Source organism: Corvus cornix, chromosome 1, assembly GCF_000738735.6.
Source record: "Corvus cornix cornix isolate S_Up_H32 chromosome 1, ASM73873v5, whole genome shotgun sequence".
Classification (NCBI taxonomy): Eukaryota; Metazoa; Chordata; class Aves; order Passeriformes; family Corvidae; genus Corvus; species Corvus cornix.
This window is the reverse complement of record NC_046332.1, coordinates 56,625,210-56,648,242: the sequence shown is the minus strand read 5'-3', so window position 1 is coordinate 56,648,242 and position 23,033 is coordinate 56,625,210. Positions and strand designations below refer to the sequence as shown.

General features: G+C 39.9%; 1 protein-coding gene across 10 annotated transcripts in view; it reads right to left on the bottom strand.

Annotated features, from left to right (window-relative positions):
* ENOX1 (ecto-NOX disulfide-thiol exchanger 1) overlaps window positions 1-23,033 on the bottom strand; it is a 359,555-nt gene that overhangs the window by 140,383 nt on the left and 196,139 nt on the right. For 6 of the 10 annotated variants that reach the window (XM_039567955.1, XM_039567962.1, XM_039567920.1 and 3 more), the window contains 2 exons: window positions 10,632-10,742; window positions 9,450-9,611 (listed from right to left, as the gene is read on the bottom strand). The exons of 2 other annotated variants lie outside the window; for them this stretch is intronic. The gene's annotated coding sequence lies outside the window, so the exon portion shown is untranslated. Of the gene's footprint in view, window positions 1-9,449; window positions 9,612-10,631; window positions 10,743-14,245; window positions 14,415-23,033 lie in introns of all 10 variants that reach the window. 2 more of the 10 variants (XM_039567926.1, XM_039567930.1) reach the window with 2 other exon arrangements.

Sequence of the window (23,033 nt, the reverse complement as noted above, 5' to 3'; positions counted from 1 at the left end):
AACACCTAGAAAACCTCATCTAAATTCAGAAATTCAAAATGAATTGAAGGAAAACATGTTTCTTGCAACTATTTGTAAAAAAGGCATTTACTTCAGCAAGTGAAAAATTACATCAGGTACCAGAGCATTTTTGGAACAAAATCTTTTTTTTGGAAGGGGATCCTAACTTATGCACCTACTTTATGTTTCACCTCCCTGCAGCTCTACTGGAAAGGCCAGTTGGTTTCCAGCATCTCCAGAGTCACCCTGTTTACATGGATTTTTCTGTCACATCTCCCTCTTACAGGAGGCCTTTGACAGCTGCAGGAACCAGCACTTTCCTTAAGAAATCAGCTTCATTAGGCCCAAGTTAGGGGAGATAAGCTCCCTTAGAGCCTGAATGGGAGCTCCGGTTATGTGCTCACTCACATAATCTTTCCAATTTTTTGTCTTATGAATGATTTAGAACATCTTCGTTCATTCTATATTATACCGCTAAAAACCTACATTGTCATTTTATAAACTCATAAAATATGTGCTACTGCATGAAGACCTTTCACTTTTAACTATGTACACTGAATATATAGGTTTTTCCATGATTGCAAAGGATCCTTTCCACCAATTTTCATTGAAAAACAGTTAATGAGTGAATCATGTCCATACTGATAGGACTAAGACAACTTAGACAAAAATCACAATATATTTACAGTTTCCCTCTATATTCAACAAAGGCAATTTTCACAAAACATATTTGCTGGAAGAACTGCTCATTTGAGATGCTGCTTTACTTAAATCCCCTGTCCCAGCAGTTCCTGAAGATAGCACATGGTACACACAAAGGCCAGACTTCCCTTGGAAAGCAGAACACTGAAAGATTTCAACAGAGAAAGAAAAATAAAACAAAGGTCTCCAAGATAAACAGGAATTCTCTTGTGATGCTCCTTGAAAGGTCACTCAGTTATATTTCATGTTAAATCCTGGACTTCACTGTCATCTCAGAGTGAAGTCTTAACAGGTTACAAATGTGGTTTTTGTTTTGCCTGTATTTTAGCAGCTGCAGTCTGATTATGCTGAAATCTATAAATAACAGAATCTGGAGGCACATTAAGCAAAGCATTATAGAAGTCCAGCTTACTTACTGAAAAAGCATATGCAGTTCCAAAATCATCTGGAACAGAAAAAAAACAAGCCAAGTTGCTGGCTAGCAATGCAGCACAGCCTTGATAAAAACAGGTCTGATTATTCCTTGAACACAAAACACTGTTGTGAATTGATGATTGCATCTCTGTTTTTCACCCTGCCAAGATGGCTTGCAATTGTGACTCACTTGCTTCCCATTTAAAAGAACAGTGACTTACTGACTAAACTGGGACAATCCTTTCTTTAAATGCTGCATTTTAGCTCCATTTATGTTTAACAACAACAAAATATTCTGAAATATTTTAATTATTTACAGCAGTATTTTAATAGCAAGCCTTTTATCACACTACTTTCTACTAAAGGTCAGTGACTACTTTAGAAACATGACATCCCACACCACTGCATTTCAGACAAAAGAGGAAGCTTCCAAAGCAGATTTTGAACAAACGCACTTCAACAACTTCATTGAAAGGCTAAATACTGAAATGAGAGGTGCTGGAATGCCTTCTTGATGCCATACAGTACCTGGGGCAGTCATTATGTATGGGCTATACATGCTATTTCTTATCTTTTTGGGCTTGAGAGAATACCTATATAAATGCACCACACTTATCAAATATCTTCTTTCATTCACTGTACCATACACAATGTCCTTGCTTCATGTTTACTAAACCTACATCAAGTAGCTGAAATACAAAGGGTTGTTTGCTTGAGTTTTTTTGAAGAAAAACTAAGACAAAAGGAAAAAAAGAAAAGATACCAAAGCAGGCTGGGACACACTGCCAGAAAGAGTATTTTAGCTTCCTGGCTAACCTAAAGTGAAATCACTCCCATGTCGCCTCCTGAAAAAATGAGCAGCTTGACGCGTAAACTGTGTCTGTGGCAGAGCCCCAGGGACTCTGTCGTACAGACCATCAGAGGCACGGGTGCCTTGCTATTGAATTTCCAAATGAACACACACTGCTGTCTCCTAGTCTCAGACGACCAGGATACAGTTGAGTTTCACATGGCAACATTATGTATGGAAAGTCTATTTTAAGTAAGTTTTTGGAAGTTTCTAAAATGCATTCATTATCATTTTTCTTCTCCTTCAAAGTCTGTAGGATTGAACTCCTGGAGTTAAGGCAGCCCGTCTTTTCAGGCAGACATGCATAGGGGGAAAAAAACCTCCAAACCTGTCAATCAAACTATCTTCATATTTTTAAAATACACTTTTATCATTGGGTCAAAATATAGCAAGAGGTGACATCTAATTGTCCTTGGTTAAGTGCAAGGGTAATTTGCACAGCACATTTTTTCAGAGTATTAAAGCAATCTAAAGACATATTAATCAAAATTTTATGCAATACCATGAAGTATTGTCTCAGTGATGGCTGTTAAGTGAAAATCTGGAAAAGAGATTTTGGCTTGTTTTGTTTGTTTTAATTCAAGGTTTCTGGTGATAAATTTTGCTTAAGAGAAAAATCCACTACGTCTTCTATCAACTTACATCTGTCCTCACTCTGAAAGCTGCCATCCGCTTTTAACACACCACACTCAAGATATTTTCTCCAGCTACAAGCTCTAAATTGCCAGTGTGCTCCCTGGGCTCATTTATCTTGCAATCCTTGCATCCCTCTTAGTAAACCTCCTGTTCTCCCTTTACCTCATAATACTCTTTCTTGCTTTTCTTTGCATCATTTTGTTTCCATCCATTGGCTCCACACTCCCCCTACAACGTAGGCACCTTTCTTGCCTTAGTCTGCCACAGGCCATTCTCTCACCCAAATATCTCTTCACAGCCAAGACATTCCTGTTTGTTACACTGTGCTGTTGTATTAGGGAAGGGAGGGATTCACCTTGCCCAGCTTCTGCCAATGCAGACATCTATGCTTGAGCTTTCCTGCTGTTGTCATTGCCAGGGGGAGAACCGGATACTTCTGCCAGCTTGTTTCAGACACCTACCTTGCCAGGCAGTGAAGCTCACCTTGGAGGTGCACATCTCACTCCCCTGGCTGGAAGTCTACCCTGCAGTTTTGGATATGAACATCTGTTTTGTCAGACACCCATGGGATGAGATGAGCTGGGCTGAGCCAAACTGTGCCTTGGGAGCTCAATTGTCACTCTGCTACCTGCATGCCATATGACTCCCAGCAAGACACTCAGTCTTGAGGGACTTGGCTCCCACTCCTGTCCTTTCCCTGATAACTCTGGCACAGTGAGCTGCAGGAGAACAGAAAGTATGACTCAGCTTGCACTAACTTGTGAGAATGTCCCCAGATATAGATACATACAAATTATAAGACAGAGAGAGATGACTTCCTTTCTGATTATTTTTCTGCCCATCCCCAGTGAATATGCCAACACATAACTATTAGTGTTTGACAGTGGGAGCTGCCCACTCTAACACATTTCCAGCAACTGTGATGCCCTACATCTGCCTTTTCTCTGGGGAAAAATTAATCCTGGACCTTTTCTTCCTACTTCCGAATGATGAACCCTATCTCCTCAGCCCCGTTTCTTTACCAGACACTTAAAATTCCTTGCTCCTTGCAATTCCTATTTTAAAGATCAGTGTAAATCACACACACCCCTTGGCCACCACAGTCCCCTGTTTCTGGCCACCAGCCTTTCCAAGGCTGCTCCTGGCTTTCTTCATCATTCCTGCCATATTTGGGGACAGCATCCATTTTTGAACTGGAAGTGAGAAGAGCTACAGGGAGTTTCCCTCTGTCCTTTCTGATTTCTGAGGTTGTTTGCTGTAGATAACTGAGGGAAACAATTAATATTTTCCACCTCCCACAGGAGGGAGCAGAGCTTCCAGGGTCATTGTGCTCCTGCATACCCATTAGCTTTCCTTAGAGGTTGAATTAAGTTGCTAAGCAGAGCCAGGAATTTTGCCTGTTTTCTAAACAGTTGTTTATGGGATCAGTAGTAAGTTACATAAATTTAGGACTATCACATACTCTGTGGGCACTGAGGGAGAAGCAATCCCACAGTTAACATGAGGTCAGATCAGGAGAACAGCAGCTACTATGTGTGCATCAGCTAGGATCAGGCAACAAAAATTATTTCGATGCTTCTGCCTTGTAACTAGCTGTCAGGGGGTCAGGACAGAGGAGGCTAGAGCTGCAGAACGTGGTGAATATAATGATGCTAAAACCCCTCCTTCCCTCCAGGTGGTCCTGCCATACCCTTACCCAGACAGCAATCCTTTCACTCCCCTTTCCCTGAAACGCCTTCTTGTATGCACATTTCTTTGCTTCAATTTCAGTTATAATTCTTCAGGGCAGGAAATCATGTGGATTTTCCCTCAGGCAGGTTAAAACCTACTGGAAACACAGCATTCCTTGTGCTGTAATTGAACTGATGCTGGCTTTAACCAGGAGCCCCCTAGGCAGAGATGTCAGCAAGGCAGCACTGCTCTAAGACACAGAGACAAGGCCACCCCCTTGGCAAGCTTCTGCATGGCACCTTGTGCAGCCAGGCTTTCATCCCATTTGAGGCTTTTAAGGTGCCACTGTGTCATAAAACTGGGAATAATGATGATCATAGCATCCTCCTCTCTCCTCATGCGGCCCCTCCACCTCTTTCACATAGTTAATAATCCTCTCACCCACCATTTTCTGAAGTGATATACATTTGTTTGTCTTTTCTTATTTGAATTACAAGCTCTTCAGGGCAGAGAATTTGCCTTTATCTATGTTGGTAAAGTACAATGTCAATTTACTGCACAATATAAATATTTTCTAAAAACAAAGGTAATAACAAGAATAATGTATTTATTTTACTGTAATACAGTATTTCTAGCCTTCAAGATACAATCAGAAACAACCCAAAGCCAACAACAAGACCAAAAGATTTGCAGAACCTTTAACCATGAAGTGGAAGCCATGAAGCCACTTTGTGAAACTTTGGTAAATTAGTTACTTATATTCATAAATAGCAGTAAAGCTCCTTGAAAATTGACCCTCTGGAAAATAGAAAGCAGAACATAACCAGTGTAAACCAGCTTCACATGTGTATTATAAGGGTCACAAATGGCCTCCTAGTTACTTTTTAAACAAATGCAATGTTAATACTTTCACTGAAACATTATGAATAAAGCATTTGGCCTGTAGCTATGAATATGGTATCTGATGGCTTTTGACTTGTTTGTTTCTATTGTCATCCAGAAAATTTATGTAGCATGCTCTCTTGGACTCAATCTTGACTTCACCCCTTGAACGTGCAGAGGATGTGGCCCATGTAGAGGGCTCTGGGGTGCAGTAGTTTCCGTCAGCTTCCCCAGTGTAACTTGATGGCTACCATTCACTACCCTCCCTCCAGCAGCACAGAGCTCTTCTGGCACACAGGAGGAGAACAGGGTGCCAGGGTCAGTGTCCAGGCCTCTTTGGCACCATCTCTGCTCATGCTGTTAATAGTTTCTTTGTTCTTTAAAGCCCTGAAGTATCAAATTAATCAAAATAATGGTGATGATGCAAGAGATTAAACTGACAGGAGTATGAACTGCCCTTGTTTATCCAGGTGATACTACAGGAAGTGCAAAGCAGATACATGTAGAGGACAAAGACCTGTTCTTTGAATTTACAGTCTGAGTAGAAAATGCTTTGTGAGACCACTATATTTCTGTCTAAAATATATGGTTTAATTTAGGAGTGCCCAAGTGACACTAGCGGCCTCTGATATATAAATGGTCAGGTTAAATGAGCTCTATGTACTTTCTTGCCTGAAGCTCAGAGCAACAGCAAGTGGAGCATTTTGAATGGGTCCCATTTGTTATTCTTTTAATTTCCTACTAATATTTCTTTCAGTAGGAAAGACTTAATAGAGCCCTTCTGCCTCCAAATGTCTTCCAAACTATCCAAATTGCAATTCAGCCAAAACAAATATGGGGTCTTCCCCGAAATGAAAAAGAGACTTGACAGGCATCCAGGAGATTCCTGTTCCTCATATAGCTCTGCAACACACCTTTAGCAAGTAATTTAAACCATCTATACCTTGATCCCCCACCCACGAAATGGTGTGATTATACTTTATCCCAGGCTTTATTAATCTTGCCTAGTCAGGCTGTTCTCTGCTTATGGGGTATGTCCAGCATCACAGGACCATGACCTGGGCATGCAGACAAAACAGGGTTGCTTTAGGTCGAGGAATATCTTTTCCCCATAAAAATCAAAACTAAAGCAGAGAGGAATAAACAAAATAAACAAAAAAAATAAATTATCATCATTTCCTATGGAATCACTGTTTATCTGAATGTGGAGAAAATAGCAAGTTTCCTTTAAAAGCACTTACAATGAAATTCACACTCTGACAGGTGTAAATTACAGCCTGTATCTCATCTTGTTCTATCTACAGCTCCTTTCATAGTCATGCATAACACCAGCGTACAAAAATATTCCTTCATGTGATCAAGCAAGTGTGAGCACATAAGATGCAAGCAAAATATGAGATTTAAAAAAAAAATGTTTACTGGTGTCTTAAAAGATAACTAAAAGTTTGTAATAATGTCATTTCTCAATCAGATAAGGGGAATTACAGTTGTGCTTGGGAACAAAATTCAAATAAATCCAAGAAACATTTTCTTTAAGGAGTTGCAGAGAACTGAGGTAGCTAAAAATAAATGACAGAAAGAAATAACAGTCCCAGGAACATGATTGTATTGTGCAATCACAGATATAGTAGATCACTTAAATTAAGTCCTGATCATAATGGAGTTGCTCCGTGGAATAGCATGGAAGGCTTTTCGTCTTTTTTCCACAGTACTTTATGCAAGATCTTCTGATTGCATATGCTTTACGACATCTAATAGATTACTTCAGGCAAATATCTACACACCATAGTAAACTCTGCAGAAAACTGGTTTCTTCTATGCTCATCTTTGAAACAGTGAACTCCTCCCTGAGTCTGTGCGTTGGTGACACTGCAAAGTGCATCACTGGCACACAGGGAAGCAGCACTGAGTTTGGGAGGAGTCACCAGATGGAGTTGTAGCACACTGTTGTGTTATTTCAGGGTTTGTATTTCAGGGTACAGACAAGATTTCAGAAATGGGTAGAAATTCAGTGTTGTTAATCTTCTTTAGGACAACTGTGGCTAGGGGCAAGGAAGCAGCATATTTAGTTTAATTACATGGCCAGAAATGCCTGAGCTAGGAAATTCTCTCTTTAAAGCCGGCAATTTTCTTTCATTCAGGAATAGTTAAAAAGTCTTAATTGTTAAGCTATCTATACAAAGACTATACTTCAGGTTTACTACTGATTAGGTCTCTAAATGCTTATCAGCTGGTGAAGACTTAGTATCTGCCACAGCCCAGAGAGAGAAGCAATAATTTTCTAGATGATAAAACCTTTGTGGGGCACTTAAATTAAAAATTTGCTTGTTCAAATAGGGCATGAACAAAACAGCTTTGCATGATTTCTCAGTGAATGAAAAGAGATGTCATACCTGCTATGAATGGCTACAGGACTTCTGAAGACTCTGCAGACAAGATACCCAACTCATCTCTCCTGTCTGGCACAGGTTTTTGTACTTTAGAGGACAAGGCAATCAAGCTTTGACCCTTAGCTGCCTCATAATCAACATTTGTGCCAGTAAATTCAGTTTAATTGGAATTCATTCATGTTTCTAAGGGGAGTTTAATGATGGAAAGATTCATGCTTCATCTCATCTCAGTGGTACTAACACTCACGTATGCAGGTCCATCATTGAGAATGGCCTGGCCTCTGTTATCGTTAATTGAAGCATATTAAGAGACTTAGCAGAAAAAAAAAAATCCAAATATGAAATGTCAAGAGACAGATCCATCTAGTTTCATATCCTGTAGTTATGATATATCTTAATTACAGTTAATTATGAGATATTGTTCCTGGTGGAAGATCATCTGACATAGTTTCTGTTGGTGATTAAACATAGAACAGAATTCAATACATTTGTTGAATGTGGGACCTGTTTATTGTGACTGTACAATTCTATCTAGAATATCACTCCTGCTACGTAGCAAAACAGAGGAAAGTCACAGGTCAAAAATACTTCCCTTGCCTCATGATGCTTTAATACTCCCTGCTGCCTTCTTATATTTTCTGCTGCTGGCCTCTTAGGACTCTAGCACATGATGCTGCTCCCACTGAGGAGGGATACAGAGGCTTTTCACTGGGCTTCAACTGAGCCACATCAGATTCTAAATGAACAGCAGATATAGGAAAAGGCTGAGGGGAGACAAGTGCTACAGGAATTGACCTCTGTGGAAGAACAGTGAAGCTGGACAGAGAATCAGTGAAGCCTTCAGTACCATTTGTGAAAGAGTAGTCTTTGATTTATTGGAGGAGTGCTATTATCTGGAATCCTTTCCTCATACAGTGTAAAATACAAAAGTAAGAAACTCAGGCTGAAGGCATGAGCTCAGCTTCTGCTGGTGTCAATACGGTTTGCTCAGACCCATTGATCTATGGCTATATATGACCCTGAAATATGTTTTGCTGGGCTGCCTGAGATTTTTGCTCATGCTTAGAATAGAAATGACAGGATTGGTTTTATCGCTGAAAAGTAAGCAGTGCATATTTTCTGCCTGAAAAGTAACCAAATTAACATTTGTGAAGTAATCTTTTTTCTCACTTAAAAAAAAAATAGCAGCATAATTGGCTAGATTACTTGTACTTGGAAAAGACTTGGTTTTCACAAACGCTATGCACACTGGTTTCCTAAATGCTTGTTTACTTGGAACTGCAACAATTGTGATAAATCATTTGCTATTTACTCTTCAGTGCAACTACATGCTTTGGGCAAAGATTTTTTTTTGTTCATTATTTATTTATTTTTAAAAGCAAAACCACTCTTTTAACACATTTTTCCATTCCCAGTGATGGGTTTTATCTTTGATATGTGATCCAGTTATTTAACTACCTCTCCCATGAATTGTTTATACACCAACTTGGCAGCATAATTTGCATATCACAGGAAAGATCCCATTACATGTTCCCAGAGGTGCGGTTTCACTAGCTTTATCACTTTCTGCCACCTATGCACATCCCAGAAGCTGAGTGTCTGGTTAATCCAGAAAGGCTCTTCTTGGCTGCCAATAATAATTAAACATTAATGGTGCAGTTACAACATTTTCAGCCACTCAGAAGTTATCTGCCCATTGTCTTAGACAAATATAATAGCCAAAAAGATATTTATCTTTTCATACAAATTTTTCCACCACAGGAAAATCACAGACCTTTACCTTTAATGCATGCTGTTCAGCTCTTGCAGACTTGACCTGAAATAATTAGACAAGGAACAAATGCACGAAGAAAAAAAATTGGAAAGAGGTGAAACACGCTTAGAAGCAGAGTAACTGAACATACCACAGAAGAGCCAGAGAAGACATGGAGCTGGACATGGTACTTTCTCTCCAGACTATTATTTGGTGACTGAATGAAACAATGGCTCTAACTGCAGTCTTCATGATGATGAAAAGCCCATGTTTGGGTGTATTCCAGATCATTCTTCACCCACTGTATGAAACACTAAAAAATGACAGCAGTGTAACTTTCACTGCGAGGAGCACTTACTCCAAGAGCACTCTAGCAACATCAAAGCACACAATCACTAGGGATCAGGGCATAGGAATTAAAGGGAATGCAGAAACACACCACAGTCAAACACCAGTGAATTTCCTTGCATAAAGCATTGCTGCCTCCAGATGTTTTCCCAATAAGAAGACAAACAGTACTGTGCCTTTGTAAACAGAGTTTTCCAACATGCATTTGGAGGGAACAAAGCTTGCAGGTACCAAACCTTGTTACCTGTGATTTTCCTTCTGCAAATCCACCTTACAGTGAAAGAATAGGCACATGAAGTTTCAGAAACACAAACTCTGTTTGGGTGGAATTTGAACTCTGAGATCTAGAGTAGAATTATTAACAAAAAGTGCCTTTTCAGAAAGTGCCTCACACAAACCTAGTAACACCCCTCCAGTTGCATTCAGTGCAACAGCCAACCTAGCACCTTTCTCTCTAGCAATATAAAAACCCCACAAAATCCTCAATATCATAGAAGGCTTGAAGAGAGAGAAAAGGTTGATTCACTGACAAAACTAATGGGCTATTGAGTCAGTAGCCTTTGAGTCACAAAGTCAAGCTCAGTGAACATTCATTGAAACTGGTCATATCCCACAGCCCAAGATAGCCAGCAGTCACAGTGACAGAGCAAAAGGCAGATTGAGCACAGCTGTCCTCTCAAGTCCAAGTATAGCCTGGTGGGCAGGAAGGAAAATCAGAGCTGTTCCTGCCTGTTTAAAAGAGAGCATTTAGTTTTTGAGCCTGTCAGCAACATTCTTTTTGAACACATTATGTTCACTGACATGCCACCCTGACATTTTGTTTAGTAGTACAAAAAAAACCCAAAACCTAAAACAAGAGGTAAGGTTATAAAATCAAATATGATGTTTTCTGCATGTTAAAAGAAGTATTGCTTCCACAGAGACCTGGTGGCTCAAACAGCTGCAGTGCAGTGCCAGTACATGAAAACCAAAAAATGGAACTGACCTGGGTTTCACGGTTCAAGTGTGCCGTGGCAGGGATCCCGGCACGACTTCCAAATTCAAAGCTTGAATAAACACAGTTGTAGTTTCTTGAAGTGGATGCTTTTAATGCAATCTGAAAAGGGTGAGAGAAAGGGCATATTCCTGAAACCTATGTTTCTTAGGTAGAAATTCTGCCTGGAGAAGCCCAGCTCGTGACTGTTTGCTATTAAGACTGTACAGGAGAGAGGGAGCGTCTTTGAGTTCACATACTTAATGCTCAGTGGTGTGTTTGCAGAGTGGCAGGAAATAAACAATAGTGAGGAGGGGTTAACCAGAGACCTGCTGGCTAAAATCTATATGCCTGGAAACAGAAGAGAGAGGGCTGCAAGGTCAGATACAGTTCAATTGTTTCTAATAGGGGGAACTGCCACAGAGCTACCAGGTACAGACACACACTTATCAAAGGCTGTACCCGTTTTCCATCTCCCCCTAAACCAAAACAGCAGTTTTGCATGGTCGAGACAGTTTTTCTGAACTGACCTAGAATGTCCTCCTAATTCCCAAATACAGTGTCACTAGAAACCTATACAGTAAATAGAAGGAGAGGACAGAGAGATCAAATAAGCCACCTATTGCATGGTTCTCCATCACATCTAAAACTCCTCAATCACACCATAAGATGTGTTCTCCAACTTATTTTCTAAGACCGCTGTGTGGTTTATGAAATAATGCTCCCATTCTGCCATAACTGCATCAAGGGAACATCCACACAGACGGTCAGACGCAAGTAAAAATGTCTCTGAGCCTGACAGGAGATGGTAAAGGGAAAATCCCTTTACTTGGAGCCTCTACCAAAATTTCATCACTGCACCAAGTCCCAATTGACTCAGCAGGCAGGCAAGGGAAGTGCTTTGTGAAGCCACCAGCCACATATGCAGACAGAGGTGGGATTGGGCATGAAGCACAGCATGAGTCAGAGAGTCCAGATGTGGGGATGGCTTGAGAGGAAGAGGGACAGCAGCTGCCCACTATGCTTGGAAATGTGCAAAGGAAGAATGAGCTAAGCTATGCTTCCAAAGAGCTCATTCTGCTGCAAGATGTAAAGGATGCAGCAGACATGTTCCAGAAGATCCGTCACAAGCACTAACATTGGCAGAAATCAGATATGGTTGCAGATATTTTGCTTCAGCTTTTTGCTAGCAGCTTTTCTTAGAGAAAGAAACCTTTCTTAGAGAAAGACCTGGGGTACTGCCTCCCCCCTCCCCCCAAAAAACCCCAAAACCAAACCCAACTCCATTAACTGAATTGGTGGACAATGATATTGTGCAAACACCCAGTAGCAATGGCGAAACATACTGTAAAGCATAGAGTAGTACTGTGGTTGCATGCATTTTTGCATACAGAGATTTTATAGATGCTAACCGAAGCAATTTCATATCTCTAGATATTTACTCTATGCTTGTCAAATGAAATGGCATTTTTCATCCCATTTTGACTGGAAGAGAGAATAAAGTTGGTTTATAAATTGTTTAGAATTACTTGTTAAAGCTGTTGGCTTTTCTGTATCTGCTTGTAGGAGGGACAAGAGGGAAAAGACAAGTAATATGTTACACATAAAACCACAGTGGAGAAAAACAGAAAGCAAGCTTTGTTTTCAACAAATTTAAACTGTTCAAATGACAAGAATCAGTTGCTGTGGAAGCAGATCTGCAGCTGAATGAAACCTTTCACCTGTCCAACATATGAAATATTTATTATCTGAGGGTGACTAGAGATTAAATAAGCCAGACGTACAATGCAGAAAGCAGACCCTGGCTCATCACCTTCATGATTTTCACAGGTCCTGTTGCAGCCAGATTAGATTTTGCCATAGAGAAAGAGAAGCGGGCTCAATTGCAATATTGGGTGTAAGGAGAAATAAAACAAGAGGAAAGCAAATTTTTAACTTTGTATTTAATTTAACCAGGTTGGTGAACAAAATGATGATCCTCTACTCTGTTTAGTAAGGCTGAAAAATGTTATCATTTCCAATTAGAGAGAAGAGCCCACTCTCTCTTTAGATAATTATTTTTCCAATAAATTATTCTTGGCCGCTTGTTTCCCCATAAAAATTGCCTAGTGTTTTTGCCTTGTAGAAGTTGTTGGGTTGTTTCCCTTTTTTTTTTTACTTCCTTACTTTGTGTGGGTTGGACTTAATTTATTATAGGGCTGAGACTTGGCTGAGATCCAGACACAACAATCTGAAAAATGTTCATACTAAAATTCAGTGATGGGATTCCTTGTTCATTTTATCTCAGAGCCTCCCTGAAAATTCAGTCTTGCAATATGGAGCACAACTGATGCAAAAGTGGGTATGTAATCCAGGTCACTTTATTTTTCAGAAAAAGACTTTAGACATCTCTGTTGCTGTAGACACAACCCTGACCATGAACAAAAGCCAAAGCCATTATTTAAGAAAGTGATAATTTTGCATAGCTGCTTTCAGCAGTGAATCACTCTTGGAAATAACATTTTTGCCCTTTATCACATTCATTTCCCAGAAAATCTGGATTTCCAAGGCCTTTGGCATCCTTACTATAGCTAAACAGCTTTAATGTCTGCATTCTAAGACGCTGAAATTGTCTAACTAAGCTAAGGGATAAAGATAAAAGTCTATTGTTATTAAATCATAAATGATACTATGATAAAGTCTATTTCTGCTAAGTCTGGTATGTGTGTGTGAAGTGACTGAGAAGTTGTACAGAGTTAACACACAACACCAAAATACGATCACTTCTTTCAGTTCATGCCATTTCCTTATCACGCTATACTTGGCAATCGCATGAAGATTTTAGCAGTAAATATTGGATCAGGTGACATAATTTCAAGTCAGATTTACAGGCTCTTGAGTGCTGCACAGGACTGATCCCACCCTAATAATTAAGATGGAAGTGAGGTATGAACAAGATGGGGAGGGGAAGAAGAACAACAGAAGAGAAGAGACAACACAGTATCTGAGCAGTGCCACAGTACAAACTGTGCCGTCACGAAACCAATGCACATACTGCAGGAACCTGGGGATTCCTGGCTTCACAGTAGCAGATAACATTTATCTCTAGCCTCTTCCACAACACAATAGACTTTAAAATATTAATCAGTTCTCTCTTCCAGTTATACTCTTCTGGCACTAGTCCTGTGCCTTAAGAGAGTGCACCACTGATGTAGCAGGGCAGGAGACCTTTCCCACACCTAGCACATAATAGTTATACACTCTGCCTTCTCCTAGACTCAGCCTTCATTTTCATTGCTTCTGTGCAAATAACTTCCTCCACATCTGTTACAATCGCTTCGCCCTCTCACAGAGTGCTGTGCTTACACTTTCCCAAGTTTGCCAGAAGGAGATTGCTAGGTTCCAAGTGCACCAAAAAAGCACAGAACATGCCTTCTTTTCTGCCTTTCCATCTGCCTGGAATACCCTCCCTTCTTTCCCACCGTGGTACACCAAGTACCTTCCCTTTCTTTCAGAAAACTGAGAATCCATCTGTTCGGCAAGTTGCTCCATCTGCAACAACGGCAAGTCCAGTGATGTGCTGCCAATATTTCAACAAAGGGCTCCTCTAAACCCATTCCCCTGAGTCAGTAACACAGCCCACGTACCCAGGGTGGGGATGCTCGCAGACAGCAGGCGTGTGGAACTGGCGGGCTCTACTCATTTGGTTTTCCCATTTCAACAAAATGCTTTTCCATATCCAAGAAAAGAGGCAGCACCATTTGGCAAATACATTTCTGTTACATGCCTCCTACCAGAAGTGTTAATTCTTGGGTCCTGGGAAGAAAAAATAACAAACAAAAGAACCCACTTTGTTGAGACAGTTGCAGAGTGTGCACCTGGACAAAACACAAGGGATGACAGTGGTAGGGAGGGATCTAAATCCCTTTAAGGGACCCCTCAGGACCGTATCTGTGTAAAGCAAATTAGTAACAGGGCCCCAGTTACAAAGAAGGAAATCATGCCAAATTTTCCTTTCCGCGTGAGCTAGTGAAGAGCTGAGCCTTGCAAACGTGCCTGGTAAGTCTGAGGACAAGGGTGAGGGAAGATGGTTCAACATTTAAGGCAGGCAGTTTCTCAGAAGGAAAGTGTACAGCCCTTTTGCCATTCATACTTCTGTACCAGGTGTGAATACATATCATACAGTTTGTAAACATAAATATATATATATGCTTATATGTATAAACGTGTGTGAATTAGACAGTTGCTTTTACAAACTTTGGCTGCTGCTTTTGTTTCAAAAGCTGTCCTGTCTCAGGCATTTTAGAAGTCCAGGCTCAATATTTTTCCATAGGTGGCTATACAGAAGTTGATACATGCAGGCCAGCATGCTCTGACTGCATGCACTTTGGATTGACCACTTTTCCTGTTGCTGTTTATTAGCTGCACAGTGTTAGATTTATGACAAGTTGCAGTCACAAAGAAATGGCCAGGCGTTAAATTACATTAAACTCCCAAAGTTTTCAAAGGTGACAATATAATATATTATTTGCTATTTTTTAAAAAATCAGCAGTTTTTAGGATGGTCTTCATAAAAAAATAGGAGAACACGCTGCTTTGGAACACTTGATCATCACCACTTCAAATCTCTTACCGTGATTGCTTTTCAAATAAGGAAAATTAAACCAAACCAAACAACCAAAAAAAACCCCAAACCCCAAAACAATCAACAAAAATAACCAACAAAAAACCAACAAAACCTTGGTCTCGACAACTCAGTGTTGAGTTCAGCAGATGACTTTTGTTGAGTTTGAAGATTAAAGAACACAAGATTAGCAGGAGTGGTTGCCATCATAGAGTTTAGTTCAATAGTATTAAAAAAAATAAATGTACAAATTATAACACTAAATAATCTCTATTTATATGCCAGAAAACAATTTAAAAAGTATGTTCTGGTTTTGTCTACTTTGGCTGCCTCATAAATAGCAAATTGTCAAGTCTCTTACCTAAAAATTCAGGCAATGCTAGTGTGCTTGCCCTGTAATGAGTTCTTCCAGAAAGAAATCCTGATCTTTATCTAGAAGAGCACATCAGCACATTTTGGAGATCACCCATCTATAGCAGAACACTTTGGAACATGTTTATGTTTAAAGCATTTGCTGAGCAGGCAGAGCTTAGGCATGTGCTCAGTCAATCTGTTGAGCTGCGGCCTGTTTTAGGCTCCCACAAGGTGCTCAGCCATGCTCGGAGCCACCCTGCACAGCTACCCTGCTGGCTCCAACACCACGGGTCCTCCACAAAAGAGCTCTAAAGACCACGCCATATGAAAATAACAAAAGGCGAGTGCAGCCCAAATCAAAACATCACTGGGAACCCTCCTTTCAAGCCAGGAAAGACAAAAACTTTTGAAGCAGAGGGCTGCTGTGGTCCAGGAGGGCTGGAGCAATGCTGACCCAAGGCATGGACATACAGAGCCCCAGAAATTCCACCAACTAAATTGCTAAGGCATGATAGCATGGGTGGAACACACAGATCATTCTCTGCTTTTTGCAGACAAGATGAAAAAAATGAGGTGCAGACAAGAACCCCAAAAGTTACCTACTAAAAATCTGCTAAAGAAAAGCTATGACAAGAGTTTGAAATTAATCCAGATCTGCTGAATTCAACTGTGATTCTCCAGCCATCAGAGCAGCCAGCCTCCTGGCTTTGAAAGAAGCATCCAAATCATAATTACATTTCCATCATGTCAGCAAGGCAAGGAAATAAAAATGCTTTGGAAAAAATTGTCCAAGTTATTTGTCACAATGGAGATGAGCTGAACCAGTTAAGGTAGGGTAGAGAGTTTGACACTCATAGGAGCATTTTCCTCTTCCAAATAGGTGCATGTTAATTGCCTTCTCGTTTTTCTCTATTTTCTTCAAATCTCTTATAATCCCAGTAACGTGTCCAGCCCACTTTCACTTAGATTTGATCTTGGCAAAGTATTTTATCAGTCTTCTCCCTAATCTGTGCTCCCAAAGTGATTGCACGGAAAGTCAGCTCATTTTCCCAGAGTGAGTTCTTTATAATCTATACAGCTCTCCCCTGTTTAAATCATATGAACAAGAATACAACATCCCATACAAAAAGGTCACTTTTCCTTTTGGAAAAAAATGTTCCTGTCCTCACAAGTATATGAATGAGCAGGAACAAAAAGCCACCAGCCCTAACTTGAAACCAGAGGGGTTATGTTAGGCCATAAGGAGTCCAATAAGTTTGTGAGTGGGATGGTTTATACCATACCATGACTTTGAAACACTGTATTTTCAGGCTTGTAAAGAGATATCCATCATACAAGCCAAGTTGGGAACTACATGAGAGAAACTAGCTGGGCTGTGTTTCCTCCAGCATTCATACTTCAGCTCTCCTCTTCTATGTGTGTCTGCTACTGTGCCACTTTTTGGCCTTAGTGCACCTTGTGTCCACTAATCCCCTCGTGGTTCTTCTCTCCATGGATGCCACAGCCCTCTGCAGGAACTAAACCTGATTATCTAGTCATGAGTTTCTACTGGGCTACCACCGCGTCATCTTCCTTTGCAAATGCTGCTTGCAAAGAGGAGGGAAGATGTTATTGAAATGCATGAGTGGAACTATCTACTATCAAAAATTCTATACTATCTACTAGCTATCAAAATTCTGTGGCGATCATGTTAGTCTGGTCCTTTAAGCTTACCACAAGCTTCCAAACTGAGAACATAAGTGCTGATGACAGGAGCAAGTCAGTGACACAAGAAATAAATACCCCAGTGTGAGCTCTGACAACTAAAGAACGTCAAACTTCTTCTCTCTTACCTTCCTCTCTCTCAGAAAAGACCTATTTCCCAAAGGACAGACTTGTTTCCAAAAGCACACATTAGCACTGAAGCTGGACATCAACACTGCATGCCATTAAAGTGTTGGCTGCACAATTTCATCTCCAACACACACCTGAAGGACCCATCCTCCTCATTTTTTTCTACAGTCCTTGAGTATCCCAGCACTCCAATGCAGTACCATTCCATCAAGCCTATATAAACTGTCTCCTAACAAATACAGGTATGTATGTGCACACATGCATGTACTAATGGAGCAACCAACCAACCAGCAAGCCAACACTGCATATTTATACTTAGCCTCCAACTTGCTCAGTATCCTACTTTAAATTATCTCTCTTCAAATATTTTCTTCACATTCCCTCAAACTTTTTTACTGCTTTCACTCTGTGTACAGCTGCTTCTTCATGAGGGAATTTTGTTGCTCAGTTAACTATCACATTAATCAGGTGAATATGTCTCCCTAGTATATCTAAGAATTGCTCATTAAATCAGGTCTCCAGTACTGTTGAAAAATAATTAAAAACCTGTTTCCAATAAACAAGCTATAAAGGCATTAAGGACAAAATAGTGCATAGGAAATGTATTAGAAACACAGGGAAAGAAAATTCTGACCAGGCACAGGCTGGCCAGATTTAGCTGAATACTGCCATAATTGCTCATAGTGTCAGGCTAATAGTAAAAAGAAAGTTATAAATATTCACTTCAAATTAACAATGAATGTATTGTGGCTGAACACAAGCTCCTTTTATGCTTGCTTCCTACAAAGAGTCATGTAAAGCAAATTCAAAGCTTCTATGCTGCACTGTTTGTTTCCAGAATAGGAAGTATAATTGGTATGGGATTTACACAGCTTGACAAAGCAAGGGAGGCCAGGCTCCCAAAATCTTTTGGATCCAGCACACAAAGTTAATTAAACAAACTGTAAAGGAACTGCACCCATTCCCTGCAACTTCTTCATCTAGCACCGTGCACGAGGATACCTAATTACAGTTTGTCAGCAACTGAGGTGATGACAGAAATCTGCCATCAGGCAATTCAAACCAATATAAACTAGAGGCAATAATACTTCCATTGAGAGAACAAGACACTAAATTTGTTAAGTAAGTGATTCACTTTGCTTTAATTGCTACACACAAGGTACAATGACACAGTAAGATCTCAGTGACCAGATAAAATATGTCATCTTCTCCCCACCCAATGAACCGTGCAGTGCTGAACAGACGGGTCACCTTTCCCTATCTGCATTAGAGAAGAACATTGAATTGGAAAAGATTTAAAATTTATTTTTTAAATTGAGCCATTTTAAATCAGCTTCAGGTCAATCACCCCATCTCCAAGTCAGCCACTGACGGCAGAGGCAACTTAGCAATAATGAGCATTTATATTTTGCAATTCTTCTCTATGTGTTTAGTTAGGATTGTGGTGGTTAATCTACTGTCCCACTTAATTAAATACTGTTAAAATTATACTTGAAGCTTTGTCTCATATCTTGCTAGCACAATTACAACCTAGAAGTCTCCATTTTACATCAATCACTAATTTGCTCTCCGGCAGTGTAATTTCTTGTTACAAAGCATACATCTCTAACAACTCAATGCGTGCTGAGTGCTCCTAACACCACAGCAGCCACTCACCGTGGTGAAACTGTGGCCCCAGAATAAAGCTTCAGTAGCTGTGTTCCTCCTGAAAGCCACAGTGTTGGACCCCAGAAGGAATCCCATGGCAGGTGGCAGAAGTCATATAACTACACTATAAGCATACAGATTTGGAAGGGTACTCCTGAACCATGAGTGTGCTGAGGAGGTGTGTGCTGAGGAGACATGATCATCTTGCAGTGCAGCTGGAGAACAAGCAGTGGAACCAATTTAACTCTATAGAAAAGCAATGACCAGACAATAGAGAGATGATTATCAAATAGAAAAAAAATTGGATAAAACCTCACACTTGCTATAGCTGAACTTCCCCCATCCTCTAGAAAGCAGATACTTCCTGTAAAATAGCAGAAAGAAAAGGGAAAGGAGGACAGCCTGACAAGCAAACCAGGGATAGAAGTGAGATATTTATCTTGATTTTGTATCTGAGTGCTCTTCATACGTTTCTGCAAGGTTTAGCTCTGCATTGCAAGCTTACTCGACATTTACTTGACAGTAATTTCCCAGCCACACTGTGCATTAAATTAGATGGTGTTTTCCTGGGTATTGTTTCATGTCTGCACTTCATGTCTAAAGATTCTCTCTGCTGACTTTTGTGCAACACTTGCCTCTTCGGGAGGCATACACATCTACACAGCATTGCTTAAACACACACAGAGCATATGCTTGTGTGTAACCAAAAGCTTGCACGAGTGCATCTCTTCTGAATTTTGCTGTTCATTAATATGGGGCAAAAAAGCCTTTCAAAGGGAACCTAAATCCTCTGCTTTTGGAAATCAATTGTGTCTTAATGAATAAGTGTCAATCATCATCTATCCTAACAGCAATATCTTGAGAATATTGTAATTCTCTGCAATGGTTCCTTGGAGATTAAAGCATATAGATACTTAGGGTATTAGATATTTCTAAGAAAAATAATTAATTGTGCCTATTTTTTGCTCAACAAGTATGCAGTAGAAAAACAATTGAAAATTAAATAAAATTTAAACCAGTCCTTGCCCGAGAGTAACCTGTGTGTAAAAGATCAATGTTTTTGTCATGAAAATGCTTTAGGAAACTTTCGTGGAAGAAGACAAATTGTTTTAGTATCTCAAAAATTACAATCTTGGCTGCTTACCATTAAACTATACAATACATTTTGGATTGTGAAGCCAAAGCTTTATTCCTCAAAAGCTTTATTCAGCAGCCAAGAAAGCCAATGTTCAGAAAGTAAGAGTGAAACCTAGCTGATTTGGTAACAATTATTTCACTGTCTTTTATAAGCTTACAATGGTCTGTATATTGTACTGATAAACAGCCCTTGCTGGCTAAATAAATAAAACTGATGAAATCCATCTGGCCTTTACTGTACGTGTTTCTTGCAACAAACATCAGTTTTCACAGGATTTCTTTCCTTTTTCCCAGGAAGGCAGAACTGTGCAAGACCTGTCCCAAAGGAAAAGGAAAAAAACTACTAGTTGTGAAGCCAGATGTTTCAACAGCAACCGTAAGATGATGTGTAAGATGAAAAAACATACAGACGGTATTTATGTTAAACTATCCTGGTTCTGTGCTAGTTTCTACTCTGTTTTTCAGAGAAGGACAGAAACATTTATTCAGCTATAACTAGCTTTAGAAAAAAATGCAGACTTCCTTTTCAGTTTAAAGTTTTTCACCCTCATTCACTTCACAGGTTGTTTTATATCTAGAAGCAATGCTACTGGAGTGTCTGCCATGGTTGCAACCCAGTCAAATTTACTGACTTAAGGAAGTTTCATCTTTTTCTTATTTTCCTTGATAAGACATATCTATCCTATTTCCAGACTTTTATTATAGAACAGATATATTGAAGTCCATTCAGCTGGTTTGGGCTGGGATAGAGTTAATTTTCTTCACAGTAGCTGGTCGGGGGCTGTGTTGTGAACCTGTGCTGAGAACAGTGTTGATAACACAGGGATGTGTTTGTTACAACTGAGCAGTGCTGACACTGAGTCAGGGCCCTTTCTGCCTCTCACCCCAATGGAGAGAGGGCTGGGGGTGTGCAAGGAGCTGGGAGGAGACACAGCCTGGACAGCTGATCCCAACTGACCAAAGGGGAATCCTGTAACATACGGGTGTCATGCTCAGCATATAAAGCTGGGGGAAGGAGAAGGAAGCGGGGAATGTTTGGAGTGATGGAGTTTGTCTTTCCAAATCACCATTACATGTGGTGGAGCCCTGCTTTCCTGGGGATGGCTAAACACCTGCCTGCCCATGGGAAGTGGTGAATGGATTCCTTGTTTGGCTTTTCTTGTGTGCTCGGCTTTTGCTTTACCTGTTAAACTGCCTTTATCTCAGCCCAGGGTTTTCTCACTTTAACCCTTCATTATTCTCTCCCCCAGGCCACTGGGAGAGGGAGTGAGGGGATGTCTGGGGATTAGCTGCAAGACAGAGTTAAAACACAGCATCTATATAAGATCTAGTGTTCATATTCTATATGCACACATTCCATAAACATATTCCATCCATTGCTGTATTATACTATTAAATACATTGTGTGTTAAATAAGAGATCATTCTTCCATGCTATAAGAAATTCTGACATACAAAGTCTGTTTAACCACCCTAAATCAAGCCAAATTTATTGACCAGAATTTCAGTTCATTATATATTTCATGTTGCAACTTTTAAAAAATTTTATAAATTCTCTACTTAAAAATGGAAAAAAATATCTCAAGTAGAAATGTGTAACTTCTTAATTTGCAAAAGCACACTTGGATTATTTCATCGAAAAATTGCTTAAAACATAATTGTATTTCAAACAGAGCCAGTTATAATTCTCAGTTTTTGACAAGAATTTTTAAAAGTCTTGACTTTAATAACTTCAAAAGGAAAATATTCTGAGGCAAAAGTATTGCAAAAGCACACTGTGCAAAAGACATACATCCACTAAGATGCAGATTATTAGAAACAGAAAGAAAAGATGCTAATATTTATGTGGGAAAGCAGACCTATCTGTGGTAATAATTACATTTATTAGACTTGATTTTATTTTCAGATGAAAGCAGGCATGTTTTACTATTCCAAACAACCACAGAACACTTTTATTTTTTTTGTTCATTAAAAAGAAAGGAGAGGAAAACACTGCAAATGAATCTTGTTCGTGGATACAGATATCTCAGCTCATAAGAGCAGTGAGCTCTCAGCACATGTTTTCTACTGGGTATTATAAACCAAATATATAAAATGCATGGTTCCAGAGAGAAATACATGATTTTGCAGTTCATTGAATCCTTTCTTTAGCAACCTTTCCATTTCTCATTTCTGTAAGTAAATGAGAGCAAACCCAGTAGGTTCTGAAAAGAGACAGAATATTTCCCCTTTATTTAAGAGTTAGATGAAAAGAGCAAACTACACAAAAAGAACAGAATTCATAGAAGCACAAAACATAGGCTGGGGGCATCTTTGGCAGTCACTTGGCGCAATCCCCTGCTTTAGGTGTGACCAAGTCAGATCTGGTTGCTCAAGACTGTCAGGTTTGAATATCTCCAAGTGCAACCTGCTCTGATGCTTGACTACATTACTGTGATTTGGTTTTTTGGTTGGGGTTTTTTTCCCCTAGTATCCAAGCGGGATTTCCCACATTGCAACTTGTGTCCATTCCCTCTCCTATCACATTCCCCTTACAAGAAAGATCTGGTTATATCTTCCTTATATCCACAATAGACAGCTGAGGACAACATTTAGGTTCTGAAGATAACATTTATGTCTCTCCTCAAAATTTTTTTCCTCAAAACCTTTTGTGGCAAAGGTATTGCAAAAGCATGTGGTGCAGAAGACATACCTCCACTAATGTGCTGTAAGATAGCAGCAGAAGATAACAAACAATGCCAAACAGGCTCAGTGGTCTCAGTTCCATTGTGCGTTATCATATGCTCTGTCAACACTCAAGAAATCACTAAAGGGTTTGTTACGAAGATAAAACATACAGGT